Raw genomic sequence first — 17,365 nt, 5'->3', positions numbered from 1 at the left:
ATCAGCGGAAGTCAAGGGGGAAGTCGGCGTGACGACGGCGAGGGGCGGGGCCGAAACGGCCGAGGGGGCGGGCGTTTGAATTCGGTGCCTTAGAGCTGATGCTAAACATCATTTTATACCTTCAAGAACCAATTACTTAATGTCTCTTCCGTCTTTTCCTTCCCCGACCCCCTCCCAGACTCCATTCCGGTACTGCGTGGACGGAAAGCCCCGGGTAGCCGACACCACGTCCCCGGCTAGCGAGAGAGCGTAGAAAAGGATTACACCAAACTGTTTAAATCCAACGGCTCCTGCTGCCTTTCTCCTGAGCTAGACCCAGCAAGCCTAGAGAGTTGGGCTACGGAAAAACTAGTATTTTCATTTAATTGGATATGAAGAAAGAACAAATAAGTACGGGGGCAACCACGATCTTTATAAAGGTACCATTCCTGCAAAAAAAATATTAGTCTTCAAAAGCAAAGGTTGTATTCGTATTGTTTGCTAAAAATTTTTATTAAAAAAATCTAAATTCTAGCGGGAGGGGAGATGTCACCAGTAGAGATTCATTCATTTATTAATTGACTTCGAGCGTTTGGAACGGTGGGCCCAACTGCCAGGAGCACGGGAGGCGGCCGTAAGATGGCTACTCGAGCATTAGGTGAAGTTTTAATAAGACGAGGAGCCGGGGGGGAAATAATCCATCGTCCTTCCCTCACCTCCCCCCCAAAAGCAGTCCGGGAGCAGGGATCTTGTGTCCTTAGTGTGTTTTGCTATCTCATCCCATAGTCCTGGGCCAGAGTAGATGCTCAATAAATTATTTGTTAAATGAAAATTCAACTCCCTCAAGTTTCTAATGTAAAGAGCTCATAAAATTGAACATTAAAATGCTTTTTTTCCCCCAGAACTCTTTTTTTTTTTGAAACTTTCCATAAAAAAAAAAAAAAAAGTAGAAAAAGTCCCTTTCCTCCATAAAGTTCAAGATGTAAATACCGATTTTTCTTACTGAAGGTATTTCTGCCCCCCTCTTACACATCTCAGTAAAGGACACTGTCCTCACACTAGTTACCCAAACCAAACTCTCAAGGCTCTTACTTAAGTTCCTCTTCATTCACTCTGCACATCCATTTCCTTTGCAAGTCTTGCCAGTTCAACTTTCCAAATATGCCCTAAATTTTATCCCACTGCCACGACCCTTACCCAAGCCCCTATCGTTTTCCACCTGGGTTGTAAATGCCTCCTGATGCATCTTCCTGCTTCCACGTTCGTCCTACATTCAGTTTTGCAGATATTGTAGTAGTGCGAGTGATCTTTTAGAATTATGACTCAGGAAGTGTGATCTCTTACATAAAAATCCACTGCAGTTAGAATAAAAATTAAATTTCTTAATGTGGCCTAAGGACCTATCAGGTGTGGCCTGGCCTGCCTATCTCCCTGACTTAATAAGTCCCTCTTTTACACACTTAAGTTCTAGCCACAGCCAACGAGGCATTTCTGTTTCACAAACAAGAAAAGATTCCTTTACACTGGCTGTTCTCTGCTGCCTGTGCCCCAGATTAACTATGAGCATCCTTCAGGTCTCAGTCTAAATGGCACTTCCTCAGTGAGGTTTTCCCTGGCATCTAAATTTGCATCCCAAATCCTCCAACACACATATAGCACCACATCACCCTGTTTTATTTTTTCATAGCACTAAACCTGCCTGAATATATTCTATTCAGTATTTGTTTATTGCCTTGTTTCTTGCCTGAGAGGCAGCATAGCAAAGTCAAAAGAGGAAGATAGCTATAGCATGACTAGTTTGGTTCTAAATTCCAGTTCTGCCCTTTCCTTGCTGTGTAACCTTAGGCAAGCTATTTTTCCTTTCTGTGCCCTCAGTTTCCTCATGTATAAACTGGGAATAAGTTTAGTCCGTACTTCATAATGTTATTATAAGAATTAGTGAATTAATACTTGTAAAGTGCTTAAAACTGTCTCAGAAAACAGTACTTGTTAAATAAATGTCAGCTATTATTATAATTAATATTATTTTTATTATTATTGTCTATCTTCCTGTATTAGAACATAAGTTCCAGGAAAGCAGGAACCTTGTCTCTCTTGTTCACTGGTGTATCCTCTGCATATAGAACAGTGCCTGGCACATAATAGGTGCTGAGTAAGTATTTGTTGAATGAATGAATGATTGATGCACTATGAAGTGGAGGAATGAAGTAACAATGGCAAAGTGGTGACACAATTATAGAAAATTCCTCTTGTTTTTATGTTCCAGCTGCCCTTATTGGCCCTGTACCAATCACTCTGATTCATTTAACTGCTAGCCTGCCTAATCTTTTCATCATCAACCATTGTTAACCACCCTTGTAATTTCATTAACATCAACGTACAATATAATCGGTCACAAAATTAAAAGCTTTGACTTAAAAGGTCTGAAAGTATTAATAAGAAAAAGAAACTACACACTTTTTACTAAAGTGATTTTACAGTACTAATAAGAAAATGAAACCATAAAGCCTTTGACTTAAATAGCTACTTAGATTCCACGGATAAGTGAGATCATGTGATATTTGTATTTCTCTGCCTGGCTTATTTTGCTTAGCATAATACTCTCCAGGTCCATCCATGCTGTCCTAAAGGGTAAGAGAGCCTTCTTCTTTACAGCTGCATAGTATTCCATTGTGTAAATGTGCCACAGCTTTTTTATCCACTCATCTACTGATGGGCACTTGGGCTGTTTCCAAATCTTAGCTATTGTAAACTGCACTGCTATGAACATAGGGGTGCATATATTCTTTCTGATTGGTGTGTTGGGATTCTTGGGATATATGCCTAGAAGTGTAATCACTGGGTGAAATGGCAGCTCCATTTTTAATTTTGTGAGTAAACTCCATACTGTTTCCATAGTGGCTGCACCAGTCTGCATTCCCACCAGCAGTGTACTAGGTTCCCCTTTCTCCACATCCTCGTCAGCACGTGCCATTTGTTGATTTATTGATGGTGCCACTCTGACAGGTGTGAGGTGATACCTCATTGTTGTTTTAATTTGCATCTCTCTGATGATTAGTGACTTGGAGCATTTTTTCATAGGTCTCTTAGCCATTTGTATGTCCTCTTTGGAGAAGTGTCTGTTTCGGTCTTCTGCCAATTTTTTAATTGGATTGTTTGTCTTCCATTTGTTAAGTTGTATTAGTTCTTTATATATTTTGGAAATTAACCCCTTATCAGGTGTATCATTGGCAAATATGTTCTCCCATACAGTGGGATCCCTGTTCATTTTATTGATGGTTTCTTTTCACATGATCTCACTTATATGTGGAATCTAATGAACAAAATAAACTGAGAAACAAAATAAATCCAGAGACATGGAAACATGGAACAGACTGATGAATCTCAGAGGGAAGGGGCCTGGGGGTGGAGGGTGGAAAGAGATTAACCAAAGAACTTATATTCATATAAGCATAGCACAGACAATCGTGTGGTAGGCCTGGGGGGAGGGGGCGGGGGTGGGGTGGAAGAGGTCATTGGGGGATAAAAAGGGGACATCAGTAATACTTTCAGCAATAACGATAAATAAATGGCTACTTAGAAAAAGAAATGAAAAGTAAGTTTACTAAAAATTTAAAATTTACTGTACTGGCTACCTTTGCTGGCAAAAAAAATCATATAACCTCTGAAGAATTCTCATTTTAAACCAATTACCGCAAAAATCTCATTGGGCCCTTAATTCTGCCTACCAGTCCTCTTATACTCTCCTAACTGTTTTTTTTTGCCACTCTGCAATCGTATGATTTCCCACATTCTTCTCTTTCTTAAGTCTACATGCCTCTTTCACCCCCCTTCCCTCTCTCATCCTCTTTCCCAGGAGTAAATGATATTCTGATCTCTGGGAAAATAAAAGCTCTTAAACATAAGGGCTCCTCATTGGCTGTCCAGCAGATCTACCAAACTGCCTCTGACTGTCCCCACACCCTGGGCTTTCCATGTGTCAGTAGAGATGAGGTGACCCAGACCCTTTCCCTTCTCTGGATCCCAGTCCCCGGGGTCCCACTGGCATCCTGCTATATTTCTTCTCTTTCATAATCTATCCCTTTCAGATCATTCTTACCAGCTTTTGGATATGGTGTAGTATATCTTAACCTTAAAAATTGCTCCTTCAGTTTACTATAGCAAGGTAATATTTTAATTCAATGTGAAAGAATGTTTTATTTAATAACTGTGATAACAAAACAGATTATTCTTGTAGCTGGCTGTAATGTAGGAATTCTAGCTTCAAAGCTTATACAAACAGAACATCCAGTTGAATGAACCCCTAAAAGGAAAACAAATAACTATAGAAATCTTAAGAAGAAAATTTAAGGGATTGTTTATACAACCTAGGGTTTGTAAAGAACTTTTGATCAAAGCAGAACACCTGAGAGCTATGAAAGAAATCATTTAAAAAATTCATCTATATAAAAATGTAATTTTAAGGCAGAAGATGCCAAAAACAAAGTCAAAAGATGAATGCCAGATTATCAGGTACATTCTGTAATGTTTCTAATATATAAAGGGTTACAACTACCACTGTTACTGCTAATACACATAATATAAAAATACAAAAGCCCAATAAAAAAATTGGGTGACAAATATAAATAGGCCATTAGAAAGAGCAATTCCAAATAGACAATAAACATGAAAGACACAACCTTCCCATTAAGAAAATGAAAGTAAACTAACAGTTATACTACAGCATCCGCTTAGCAACAATTTTTAAAAATACTCCTGCTGGGGGAGTGGGCTGGGGGTTGGTGGAGGAGGCTACAGGGGATAAATGGTGATGAACAGAGACTTGGCTTGGGGTGATGAACACACGATACAGTGTACAGATGATGTGTTGTAGAATTGTGCACCTGAAACATGTATAATTTTGTTAACCAGTGTCACCCCAATAAGTTGTGTTAGGTGGGGCTGGGAGAAAAGGGGGTCCACTCAGACAATAGGGAGGCATTGACTCCATTTCCCTCACAGTAAAAGTTAAAGGTGTCCACAGAGAAACCTACAAGGCTCTCCTCAACCTAGTTGACCTGTCTTGATAGGGCCTCTCTAGGCCACAGGCCTTCCTGCTGTTGTTGGAGCATTGCTCCTAAGAACCTTGCATTAGCTGTTTCCTTGGCCAGGAAAACTCTTGCCTGTATTATTCAAGTCTTTGTTCAAATGAGGTCAACCACCCATGACAGCCCTATTTAAAGTTGCAATCCTCCTCCCACTTTGTCCTGTAACATCCTGCACTCCTTATCTCCTTTGTCCTGCTCTACTTTTCTTTTTTAAGTAGCACATATCATTTTCCATGATCCCATATAATTTAGTTATGTTTGTTTCTTTCTCTACCTAGCCTGTTTTCCGGATGAGTGAATAACTGAATGGATGAATGGGTGAATGAATTTTAACAGGAAAAAAATCACATTTTGATCTAAAAAGCATTGCATAATCTTATTATATTTTAAAGGAGAAAAAAGTAATTTACATTCTGCTAGTCTGAAATTTAGATTTGAAGTAAAGATACACCAAAACCCAGAAGGTTTCCTTTTAGGAAAGAATCTCTAAGTGAAAAATCATGTGATTAGCAGGCTCTATATGTCCCTCATGATTCTAATTTCAATCTCCACCCCCAATCCAGTCAAAACTCCAGTTTAATCCAACCTCCCTCCTCTTCCAGTTGAATCACTTTCCCCAATTCTAGTAAATTCCTTCATTTACAAAGTTACCAGCCTAAAAAATGTGAAAATTTTGCTTGAAAATGTTTCTTTGAGGCTTTTGCTAAGAAAATGGAGGAAAACCCTGATGGTCACAAGTCACAGATCAACTTTTGAAATAAACACATAAATAATGGCATCAGTTTAAAATTTTTAACCTGAAAATGAACAATTTTCTCATATTAAAAGTTGGTGCTTTAATCTGTTTTCACAAGTGAAAAGAAAAGAAAAGTTAAGTAGCTTGCTTTCTACTAACAAAATCCTGATTTTTAAATGACATTCTGGGGGCCAAAGAGATGATTTCCTGGAGATAGTCTCAAAATGAAATTTGCTGATGGTCCAGGCTAGATTACTGGCTAATAGTATAATTTAACCATCTCTTACCTAATCTGAGCACATGGCTACCTCACTAGCTGGCCAGTCCATTATTGCTAAGACAATTAACAAACATTAAAAAACAGTTAAAACTAAGCAACTAAAATATAGAAAATAAAGGGATAGAAAAATATGTTCCAGGCAAATTCTAAACAACAACAACAAAACTTTATGTAGCAGTATTAATTGTCAAAAGTATTCTTTAAATAGAGTAGCATTAACAAGGACATTAATAGGGGCATCTCACTGCATCACAAAGAAAAATCCAGTAGGAAATATTACAGTCACCAACATGTATGCAACTATGTAACCACATGGACTGGAAAAATATGAAGCAAAAATAATTAAAAGGAAAAACATAAATCTGCAATTATGGGAACTTTTAACACAGACTTCTAATAGATCAACAACTTAACATTGATGAATTGTGTGAATAGATATGTATGCTTATTGCATTTTTATATGCATATATATTTATATTTATATATTGTACTTATGTATGTATATAAAATCCTTCAGCCAAAAGAGAATAAACATTGAACATTTACAAAATATAATAAAATGTAAAGCCATCAAATAAATTTCAATAAATGCCTATGTAATCATTTCTAAGTGATGTTTAGTCTTGCCAATCTTTGAACTTCACATAAATTTTCAAAATGAATCATATTATATGCATACTTTTTGTGTTTTGCTTTTTTTCTTCTATATTATGTGTAGCTGTGGTATACTAAGTAGAATTTCACCGTGTAAAAATATACAGTGTAACTTATTTTAATAATTATATTTCCAGTATGGGGTTATTACAGATAATGCCACTATGAACATCCTTAAAATGTGCAGAGGTGCATATGTGTACATTTCATATATATAGCCTATCAGCAGGATAAGAGTTCTCCTGGTTTCATAATCTCATCACACTTGATATTGTCCAACTTTTTAATTTTAGCTCATCTGGTGGGTGTACAGTGATATCTCATTGAGGTCTTAGTGTTTTCTTGATTACTGATCACCTTTCATATATTTATTGTCCATTTGGACTTCTTCTTTTGTGAACTTTCTATTGAATTGTCTTTTGCTCATTGGTTTCTGTAAGTTCTTAATACTTTGAATACCACTTCTCTGTCTTATTTGAGCTGCACACATATTTTCTACTTCTTGGCTTAGTTCAATTTGTTGGTCTTGTCCTTTTTGCTCAATGCATGGCATTTCTTAAGAAATTTTTCCTGCCCAGCCGGTGTGGCTTAGCGTTTGAGCATCGACCTGTCATCCAGGGGATCAATGTTTGATTCCGGCCAGAGCATATGCCCCGGTTGCGGGCTTGAACCCCAGTAGGGGATGTGCAGGAGGCAGCCAATCAATGACTCTCTCATCGTTGTTTCTATCTCTCTCTCCCCCTCTCCATTCCTCTCTCTGAAGTCAATAAAGATATATTTTTAAAAAAAAATTTTTTTTTCCTTACTTCGAGGATATGTTGATATTCTCAGATATTCTTTTCTGAAGGTTTTATAGTTATGTCTATAACACTTCCACCAGAATTCATTTTTGTGCATAACGTGATAGAGCGGGGGGTTCTTGAAAGTCTTCTTACCTTGTTTCTCTTTTATAAATACTTTGCTATTCTTGGCCTTTTGCACTTCAATGTGAAATTTAAAATGTTATGTGCTACTAAAATACTTTTAAGATTTTTATTGAGATAATGTTGAATCTATAGATTGATTTAAGAAAAATTGACATTTCTACAGTATTGAGTCTTAAATCTGTTAACAGTTTATGTCTTTTCACTTATTTAAGTCTTCCTTAATTGCCTCTAAGTAAATTTATATTATTGTCTTCATATAAGTCTTGCAAAATTAGGTGCTACTTAATTTTTAATGCTATTATAAATGATATCTTTCTTAAATTTTGATTATTTGTTGCTGGTACATATAAACAGAATTGTTTTTATATATTGCTATTTTAAATTCGGAGACCTTGCTAAACCATCTTATTAAAGCAGTTTATTCCTAGATCTTTTGGAATTTTTACATATACAATCATACCTATGAACAATGACAGCTTTGTTTCCTCCTTTCTAATGTTTTTTCCCTTCTCCCTGCTTTTGCCGTGCGTTTGTATGTGGGTAGGACATCCAGGACAATGTTGAATAAAAGAGGTGATCACAAGCATCCTTGTCTTTTTCTTGATCTGAAACGGAAAGCTTTTAACTTTTCAAGATTAAGTATGATGTTTACTGAAGGTTTTGGATAGATGCACTTTATTCAATTAAAAATATTCCTGCCTGGCTGGTGTGGCTCAGCGGTTGAGCATCACTTTTTGATCCAGGAGATCAAGGTTCAATTCCCGGTCAGGGTACATGCCTGGGTTGTGGGCTTGATCCCCAGTAGAGGGTGTGCAGGAGGCAGCCGATCAATGACTCTCTCTCGTCATTGATATTTCTATCTCTCCTTCTCCCTGCCTCTCTCTAAGATCAATAAAAACATATTTAAAAAAAGAAAGACAGCCCAGCCGGGCGTGGCTCATCAGTTGAGCATCGACCTAGGATCCAGGCAATCGGAGTTCTATTCCCAGTCAGGGCACATGCCTGGCTTGTGGGCTCGGTCAATGACTCTCTCATCATTGATGTTTCTGTCTCTCTCTCCCTCTCCTTTCCTCTGTCTGAAATCAACAAAGATATATTTAAAAAAAAAAAAAAAAGACAAAAAAGGAAAAATATCCCTACAAGTTGTAGTTTGCTAAATGGGGATGGTGAATTTTATCAAACACTTCTCTACATCTAATGAGGTTCTCTTTTAATCTGTTAGTGTGTGTTAGGATATTAATTTGTTTAACTATCACCTGACCTTCAATTCCTGGAATAAACCCATCTTAACCATGACAAATATACTGCAGAAATCAGCTCACTTAGATTCTACTTAGGACTTTTCATCTGGTCATAAGCGACATTGACCTATCACTTTCCTTTTTCATAGTGTGCTTTTTGGAGACTTGCATCATAAAGTTTGTATCATAAAATATGTGGGAACCCTGGCTGGGTCGCTCAGTAGGTTAGAGTGTCCTCCTGATACATCAAGGTTGTGGGTTTGATCCCTGGTCAGGGCACATACAAGAATCAACCATTGAATGCATAAATAAGTGGAACAACAAGTCAACGTCTGTCCCCTCCTTCCCTCCCTCCCTCCTTCCCTCTCCCTCTCTCCCTCCCCTCCCCCAATGAATAAATTTTTTTTAAATGTGGGAAATATTCTTTCTTTTTCCATTCTCTGGAAAAATTTGTCTAAGATTGGAATTAAATATGCTGGTGTAGTTATCTGAGCCTAGAGTTTTCTTTGTGAAAAGAATCTTGACTCCTTCAGTTTCCTTGATGGCTATAGATAACACATTCTATTTCTTCTTGTGTCAATTTGCAATTATGTTTTTCTGAGCATTTATTTCATCTAAATTTTAAATTACATTGGCTTCAAGTTGTTCATACTGGTTTTTTTAATGTCCGCAGCACCTATAGTGATGACTTTTTATCTTTCCTGACATTGGTTATTTGTGCCTTCTAATTTTGGTCTTTACCATTTGTGCCAGAGGTTTGTCAATTTCACTAGGCTTTTCAAAACACCAACTTTTGCTTTTATTCATCCTCTCTGTTTTATATTGGTTTTCTATTTAATTTCTGGTCTTATTTTTATTATGTTCTTTCTTCTACTTTCTTGGCTGTACTTTTTTTTCTAACTTCCTGAGATGGATGCTTAGCTCATTTAATTTTTAGCCTTTCTTTTCTTAGCTATTTATTTAAGCCTATAAATCTCACCATTTACCAACATCCTACAAGATTTAAAATGTAGAATATTTACTCTCGTTTAGTTTAAAGTATTTTCTAATTTCCATTTTTATTTCTGATTAAAGGTTTATTTAGAAATGCATTCTTTTACAAAATTGGGGATTTTCTAGTTATAGTTTTAATATTAATATCCTTTTATAATTTTGTGGTCAAAGAACATGTTCTGTCTGCTTTCAGCCCTTTGACGTTTGTTAAAACTTGTTTTATGACCAATTTTGTAACATTTCCAGAGTACTTGGGGGAAAATTATATTCTGCAGTTTGGGATTACAAAGTTCAATATGTGCCCATTAGGTCAATTTTTTTTGCATTGCTCAAATATTCTCTATTCTTTTTTAACTGCTTGATCAATTAGTAAGGGTCCTGTTTTATACCTGTCTTCCCTGAGTCCCTGTCATTCTCAAAGTATCTCATATTAGGTGATAAATGATAGGATGTAAGTTAAAGTTTAGAACAACTGATATTAAAATAAGAAATAAGTGTAGAATTTCTACTAACAGCCAATATTTAACATTTTACTGGAGATGGTATTTATTTATATAAGACTTCCATTCCTTCCCAGCTTCAAAATAAAAAATGAATAAGAGCTATGGCTACTAGAAAAGAAGAGGTATAATTTTTATATTTTTCCCTCAAAATGATGATTATGTACATGGAAAACTCTAGAATCAATGGTCAAGCTAATTGAACTAATAGGAAATAAGAGATAGAAGGTTTGAAAAGACACAGAAGATCAATAAATAATAAAAATGAATAGAAAAACATGTCTATTCACATAGGACTCAAAAAATTATCAAGCTCCTAAGACTATATTTAAGGAAACAAATACATTCTTTTTATGGGCAAAATTCTGAAACTTTATTGAAATACATACAAGATTCAAATAAATGGTAGACCAGTTAATGGGTAGAAATTCTCAATATGGGAGCTATGTCCAACCCCAATTTTTCTTTAACTTCATGCAATTTCAATTTAAGTCAATAGGATTTTTACAGAACTTGACAAGCATATTCTAAAATGAATTCTGAAATTTAACTCTACTAATCTAGCCAAACTAATTCTGAAAAAGATGAATTAAGGACATGGAGACTTGACTTACCAATTATCAATATTAAGTGTAAAACTATTGTAATTAAAAGAGTACAGTTTCAGCACAGAAATGGACAGATATACCAATAGACTTGAATGAAGAGTTGAGAAAGAGATCCATGCTTATATTGGAACTTAATTTATGAGACTTGGAGGATTCCAACTCAGTGGGGAAAATAGTGATAGACAATTGGTTTTCTAAAAGAAAACAACAACCAAAAAACCCACCACCAACAACAAGATAGATCCTTACCTTGCAACAACAATGACACAATATTCTAAATGGGTGAAATGATGAAAACCAAATAAATTAAAAGAAAATAAAATCTTTGTGATTTCCAGGAAGAGTGGATTATTTAAACAGGACATAAGGGAATGAATCATAATGGAAAAGATAAGTTTGATAACATTTAGTTTTTCAAAATATCTAAAAAAGACACCATAAATTTAAATGGAGGTGGTGGGCTGGGTTAAGATATTTACAACAATGCAGTAAACAGAATTAGTATCTCAAACATTTAAAGAACTTTTACCAATCAGTAGAATAAGAAAAACAATCTAACTGAAAATAAATGAGCAAAGGATGTAACTGGTAATTCACAAAACTGAAAGCTCCAAAAGGCCAATAAATCAATAAAAACATGTCACCTCACCAGAAAACAGGACGCACAATAATAATAATACTACAGAAGATAAATTTTTCTGCCTATCAAATTACCAATAACTAAAAATGTGACGTTATCAAATGCATGGGGGGGGGGAGCACTGTGGAGAAAACTCTCCCACTCTGTTAGTGTATTAAGAAAAGCACTAGGTAAAGCAACTTGACATTGCCTAATACAATAAAACATGTTTCTGTAGCACCTCAAAATAACACTTCAAAATATCTACCCTAGATAATTTCTCATGTATCATTATGACACAGGTAAAAGGTTTTTTTTAATGCAGCATTGTTTATAATAAAGAACACTGGAAGTAATCTGAATACCCACCAATAAAGAAATGCATTAATCAAATATAGTCTTATGACAGGTTAAATGTATGTTATCCTAAAACAATGTTGAATTAAAAAATTGCAAAAATATTAGCATATTTGGTATAAAATCATTTATATAGACTAAAAAATAGCTGATATACAGAACAACACTCCATATTATTAATGGATACACAACACACAAAAATGAAAAGCTATCCACAGAAAATGCACCAAACTTATGATAGTTGTTGCTTATGGGACTGGGAAGGAGAAGGAGATTAGGATTTGGGGTGTGGATCTGAAAGGGACTTCCACTTTATCTGAAGTATTTATTCTTTTAAAAAGTACTTGAAGCCAAAATTTTTTTTAAAAGTACTTGAAGCAGGAACAAGACCTTCAAGTACCTGTTATTACTACTTATATTCAACATTACACTGGAGATTAGTCAGGGCAGTTAAACAGAAAAATAAATGGTGTCCAGATTGGAGAGGAAGAAATAATGCTGTCTATTGACAGATGATATTATTTTACGGAGAGAAAATCTTAAGGAACCACTAAAAAAATACTAGAACTAATAAATAAGTTCAACAAGATTGCACGATACAAGATCAGTATACAAAAACCAATTGACTTCTATACACTAGCAATGAAGAATCTAAAAATGAAATTAAGAAAATAATTCCATTTATAAAACATCAAAAAGAATAAAATGCTTAGGAATAAATTTAATAGAAGTGCAAGATTTCTACACTGGAAACAACAAAACATTATTAAAGAAGAGCTAAATCAATGGAAAGACATTACATGTTCATGAATCAGAAGATTTAATGTTGTAAAGATGGCAATATTCCCCAAATTAATCTATGGATTCAGTGCAGCCCCTATCATAATTCCTGCTGACTTCCCCCCCAGAATTTAAAGTTGATCTTAAAATTGATATATAAATACAAAGAACCCAGAAGAGTCAAACAATCTTGAAAAAGGACAAAAAATTTGGAGGACTCACACTTCCTCATTTTAAAACTTACTACAAAGCTATATAGTTCAATGGAACAGAATTGAAAGTTCAAAATAAACCCTTACATTTAAGGTCAATTGATTTCAACAACAGTTTCAAGACAATTCAGCAGTGAAAGAATTGTCTTTTCAACAAATGTTGCTGCAATAGTGGATACCCATATGCAAAAGAATGAATTTGGGTCCCTCTCTTCCACCAGACCCAGAAATTAATTCAAAATGTATCACTGACCTAAAATATGAGTTAAACTCATGAAAGTCTTAGGAATATATTTCCATGACCTTTTACTAGACAATTTCTTAGATACAACATCAAAAGCACAAGCAATAAAGAAAAAATTTGAGAAATTGGATCTCAATAAATTTCAAAAGTTGTGCAATTCAATACATAAGAAAGTGAAAAGAGAATCCATAGCCAGGGAGAAAATATTTGCAAATCATATATTCAACAAGGGACTTATAACTAGACATGTAACGACTCCTTGCAACTCAACAAGACAACTCAAAAAATGAACCAAGGATTTGAATAGAAATTTCTTCAAAAATGATATATGAATGGCCAATAAGCATAGGCAAAAATGCTCAACATTATTAGTTATTAAAAACCACAAGATCTGCCCGGCTAGTGTGGCTCAGTGGTTGAACATTCACCTAGGAACCAGGAGATCAAGGTTTGATTCCTGGTCAGGGCACGTGCCTGGGTTGTGGGCTCCATCCTACTGGGGATCAATTCCCAGCAGGGGGCGTGCAGGAGGCAGCTGATCAATGACTCATCATTGTTTCTCCCTCTCCCTCTCTCTGAAATCAATAAAGATATATTTAAAAATAAGTAAATAACACAAGATCTGACTTCAACTAGAAGTGCTATTAAAAAAACCCACAATGCTGAGGGTGTGGAGAAATAGGAATGCTCATATATTGCTGGTGGAAATTCAATATACTGTAGGCACTTCGGAAAAACAGTGTAGCAGTTTCTCAAAATGTTAAACAGAATTACAATATGACCAAGTAATTTCACTCCTAGGTATCTACCCAAGAACAATAATACCATATGATCCCACATAGACTTGTATATGAATGTTCAAAGCAGTTATTCATAATAGCTGAAAGGTAAACCATCCCAAATGTTATCAGCTGATGAATGGATAAGTAAAATGTATATTCATAACAATGGGATGTTATTTAACCATGAAAAGAAACAATACTGATACATGCTATAACATGGATAAATCTCAACAACATGCTGAGTATAACAAGCCAGAAACAAAAGACCAGACATATGATTACATACATATGAAGTACCCAGAAGAGACAAATCTGTAAGGACAGGAAGTAAATTAGTGGTTGCTTGGAGCTGAGCATGGAACTGGGCTGTGACTGCAAGTGGGCATGAGGTTTCTTGTTGGAGTGATGGAAATGTTCTAAAATTAGATCATGGTGATGGTTGCACAGCTGTAAATATACTAAAAATCATTGAACTGTACACTTAAAATGGGTGAAATTTTTGTTACGTAAATTATATCTCAATAAAGCTCTTTAAAAAAACCACTTGAAGCAAATATGACAAAATATTAACATGTCAATTCTGGCTGATTGGAATGCAGGTTTCTGCTATATATTCTATTTTCTCTTGTTTTTAATGTTTAAGACGCCATAAATTCCTGGGCTGCAATTGCAAGTCAGATAGATACATAGAGTCTTTTCATTATAATCTTACCTTCAGATACCGACAGTTACCCTCATCCCCAAAGGAAATTACTGGATCCTTGTCAGAGGACTCTCAGTGATGTCTACCTGTCATTCACAGCAAACACAACTCTTTAGTGCCCAGCTCTTAAACATAAGCCAAGAATGACTGGACATGAGAGAGGCATTTAACATGAAGGAAACAAAGCATCCTGGAAGGGTGAGTTCAGAGGAAACAGACACAATGTAGAGAGCAAATGAAACTTTAAAAAATCTCTATAATTAATACTTGTAGAGAAAGAAAATCTACAACCATGGAAAATATCAGAAATCTATAATAAAATGAATATTCAGAAAACAAAAAAGAATTTGTGGAAATGAAAAATAATTGCTAAAAGGTTTGGAATATAAATATAACAGAAGAACAAAAAGATGGAAAATAGAAGAACAGAGACAATGAGAGGATCAGTCCAAGTGGTTTAATATTCAACTAATTGTATTCCATAGAGAGACAGAAAATAGAGTGGGAAGGAATATATTAGAGAAAATCTCACAGTAATGAAGAACATGAGTTTCTACAACTGAAGGTCTAGCATAATAGTTGACAAAAAATACTTACCAATTATATTTAATGAAATCTGAGAAAATAAGGCTCAAAGGAATATCCTGAACGTGTCCAGAGAGTAAAAACAGGTTGCGCAAAATCAATCAGAAAACAAATTGAAACCAAAAAGAGAAAGAACACACACACATACACACACGGGGGAGGGTGGGGAGAGAAATAGGCTTGGGGTTTCTAGAAGCTAGAATTCAATGGAACATTGTCTTCAGAATCCTGAAAGAAAAACATAAGTGTGGAACAAAGATATTTTCAGACATGCAAACTCTGGTAGACAGTTATATTTGTCTCCAACCAGTAACTTTAGAATTCCCTTTATATATTTGGGGAAATTCCCACAGCATGACCCCTGCCTCACCAGAGTCAAAGTCAGAATTCAGCATATCCAGCACCTATTGCAGCAAAGACAGGCATATGACCTGGGCCCTTTCAGACACTTCCAAGGAAGACCTCAATTGGAAGGAACTGAGGAAGCAGATTTTGCACAGGACCTGTTCCTGGAGGAGGGTGGCGAGGCAGCAGTGGCGTAGGTTCCAGCTGGTAATGGCCCTTGCTCAGAGTCTCTGGTGCCTGTGGCCAGGGGAGGTATTGGAATACCTTAACATGTAGATTGCTGGGTAATTTGGGTGTTGTTTCTCGATGCACAGTCTTCAAACCCTCTCCTCCGGTCCTCCTGTAGATTCTGTGAGCTACTTCATAGCTTCCAAGGATGCTGCTGGTGGATAAGCACCACCGGCACAAAGGAGTCAGTGAGGAGAGAAGACTGAGATGGGGGAGCCAGGGATATGCCATAGTAGAAAGGAAGAGGGAATCCCCGGAATCAGTGCGTAGAAACACCAGGATGCAGGCTGGGCAACAGCCTAAAGATTAACCAGTCAAAATTCAGGAAGCATATGGAAGGCTCCAGGGAGGGATTTCTGAAAAGAGAAATCTAATTTAGCAACTGATACGTTTTATGTATTTAAGAGATTGACACTACTGGAAATGAATTTGGGATAGATTCATATGTATAAAACCAAGCAAGCCCTGGCGGGTTTGGCTCTGTGGTTAGAGTGTTGGCTCAAGGACTGAAGGGTCCTGGGTTTGATTCCGGCCCAGGGCATGTACCTCGGTCACAGGCTCGACCCCGGTCCCTGGCCCTGGTCAGGGCGCATGTGGGAGGCAGCCAACCGATGTGTCTGTCTCACATCGATGCATCTCTCTGTCTTTGTCTCCCTTCCACTCTGAAAAGCAATGGAAAAATGTGCTCGGGTGAGAATTAAAAAACAAAACAAAAAAAAACACACCAAGCAAATGAAATAATGGGACAAATGTTAACTATAGGATAAATAAAACTTTTTACATGAAAGGCAGTGTGATCACAGTAAACTACATGACTCAGCTGTGACTAATTTTGTATGGTAAATATTCAGACTTAATTTAACCGAAAAATTGATAGAGCTGTATGAGAGGATGTGGTAGAGCAAGTCTTTGTGTGTTGGGATGGAGCATAAGAGAACTAAATCCATGTTTTATATAGTATGAGTGGCCACAATGTCTAAAACAGAAAGCTCTAGAAATATTGGCAGGTGGGGGAACAGAAGAAACAACTAAAATACATGCATGATTGATTGCCTTTGAGGAGTGGGAATGAGGGAGAGGAAGTGTGTTGGTCAGGATTCTTTAGTTGCATGCTATGGGCTTCACTCTATTTAGTTTAAGTCGGAGTTTTTTGTTTTTTAAGTGTTAAGTAGTTTATGGAACCTCTGGGAGAGTGCAAGAAGCAGGTGTATGGAATGTATTTAAAATGTTAGAAGTTGTCTCGACACTCGATAGAGTGGCTGTGTCTTGGAAATATGGGGTTCAAGAAGACTCCTGGCTCCTGCCTCTCTAGCTGCCGGATACTACTGTGACGGCCACGGTATCCATGCGACAGGAAAGGTGCGGCTTTAAAGGCCAAGCCCCAATCTTTGTCATGATTTAATCTGTGTTGTCATGCTTGACAGTCCCCACCATGTGTCTTTCTCCTCTATACCCACACTCTTGGATGTTCCCAAATAGGAATTCCACACTAAATATTGGCATTTG

The 17,365-nt window shown here is 36.4% G+C and overlaps 1 protein-coding gene across 2 annotated transcripts in view; it reads left to right on the top strand.

Annotated features, from left to right (window-relative positions):
* Positions 1-9: 9 nt before the first annotated feature.
* The window catches only part of KDM4D (lysine demethylase 4D), a 30,638-nt gene continuing 13,282 nt past the window's right edge, over positions 10-17,365 (top strand). The window contains exons 1-2 of one of the 2 annotated variants that reach the window (XM_081154587.1): positions 10-419; positions 2,038-2,131. The gene's annotated coding sequence lies outside the window, so the exon portion shown is untranslated. Of the gene's footprint in view, positions 420-2,037; positions 2,132-14,826; positions 14,900-17,365 lie in introns of those variants that run through there. The other variant, XM_081154588.1, reaches the window with a different exon arrangement.

The sequence above is a fragment of the Miniopterus schreibersii genome (assembly GCF_964146895.1).
Source record: "Miniopterus schreibersii genome assembly, chromosome: 12".
In the NCBI taxonomy this organism is placed as follows: Eukaryota; Metazoa; Chordata; class Mammalia; order Chiroptera; family Miniopteridae; genus Miniopterus; species Miniopterus schreibersii.
The sequence above is the reverse complement of the archived record's forward strand: the minus strand, read 5'-3'. Positions and strand labels throughout refer to the sequence as shown.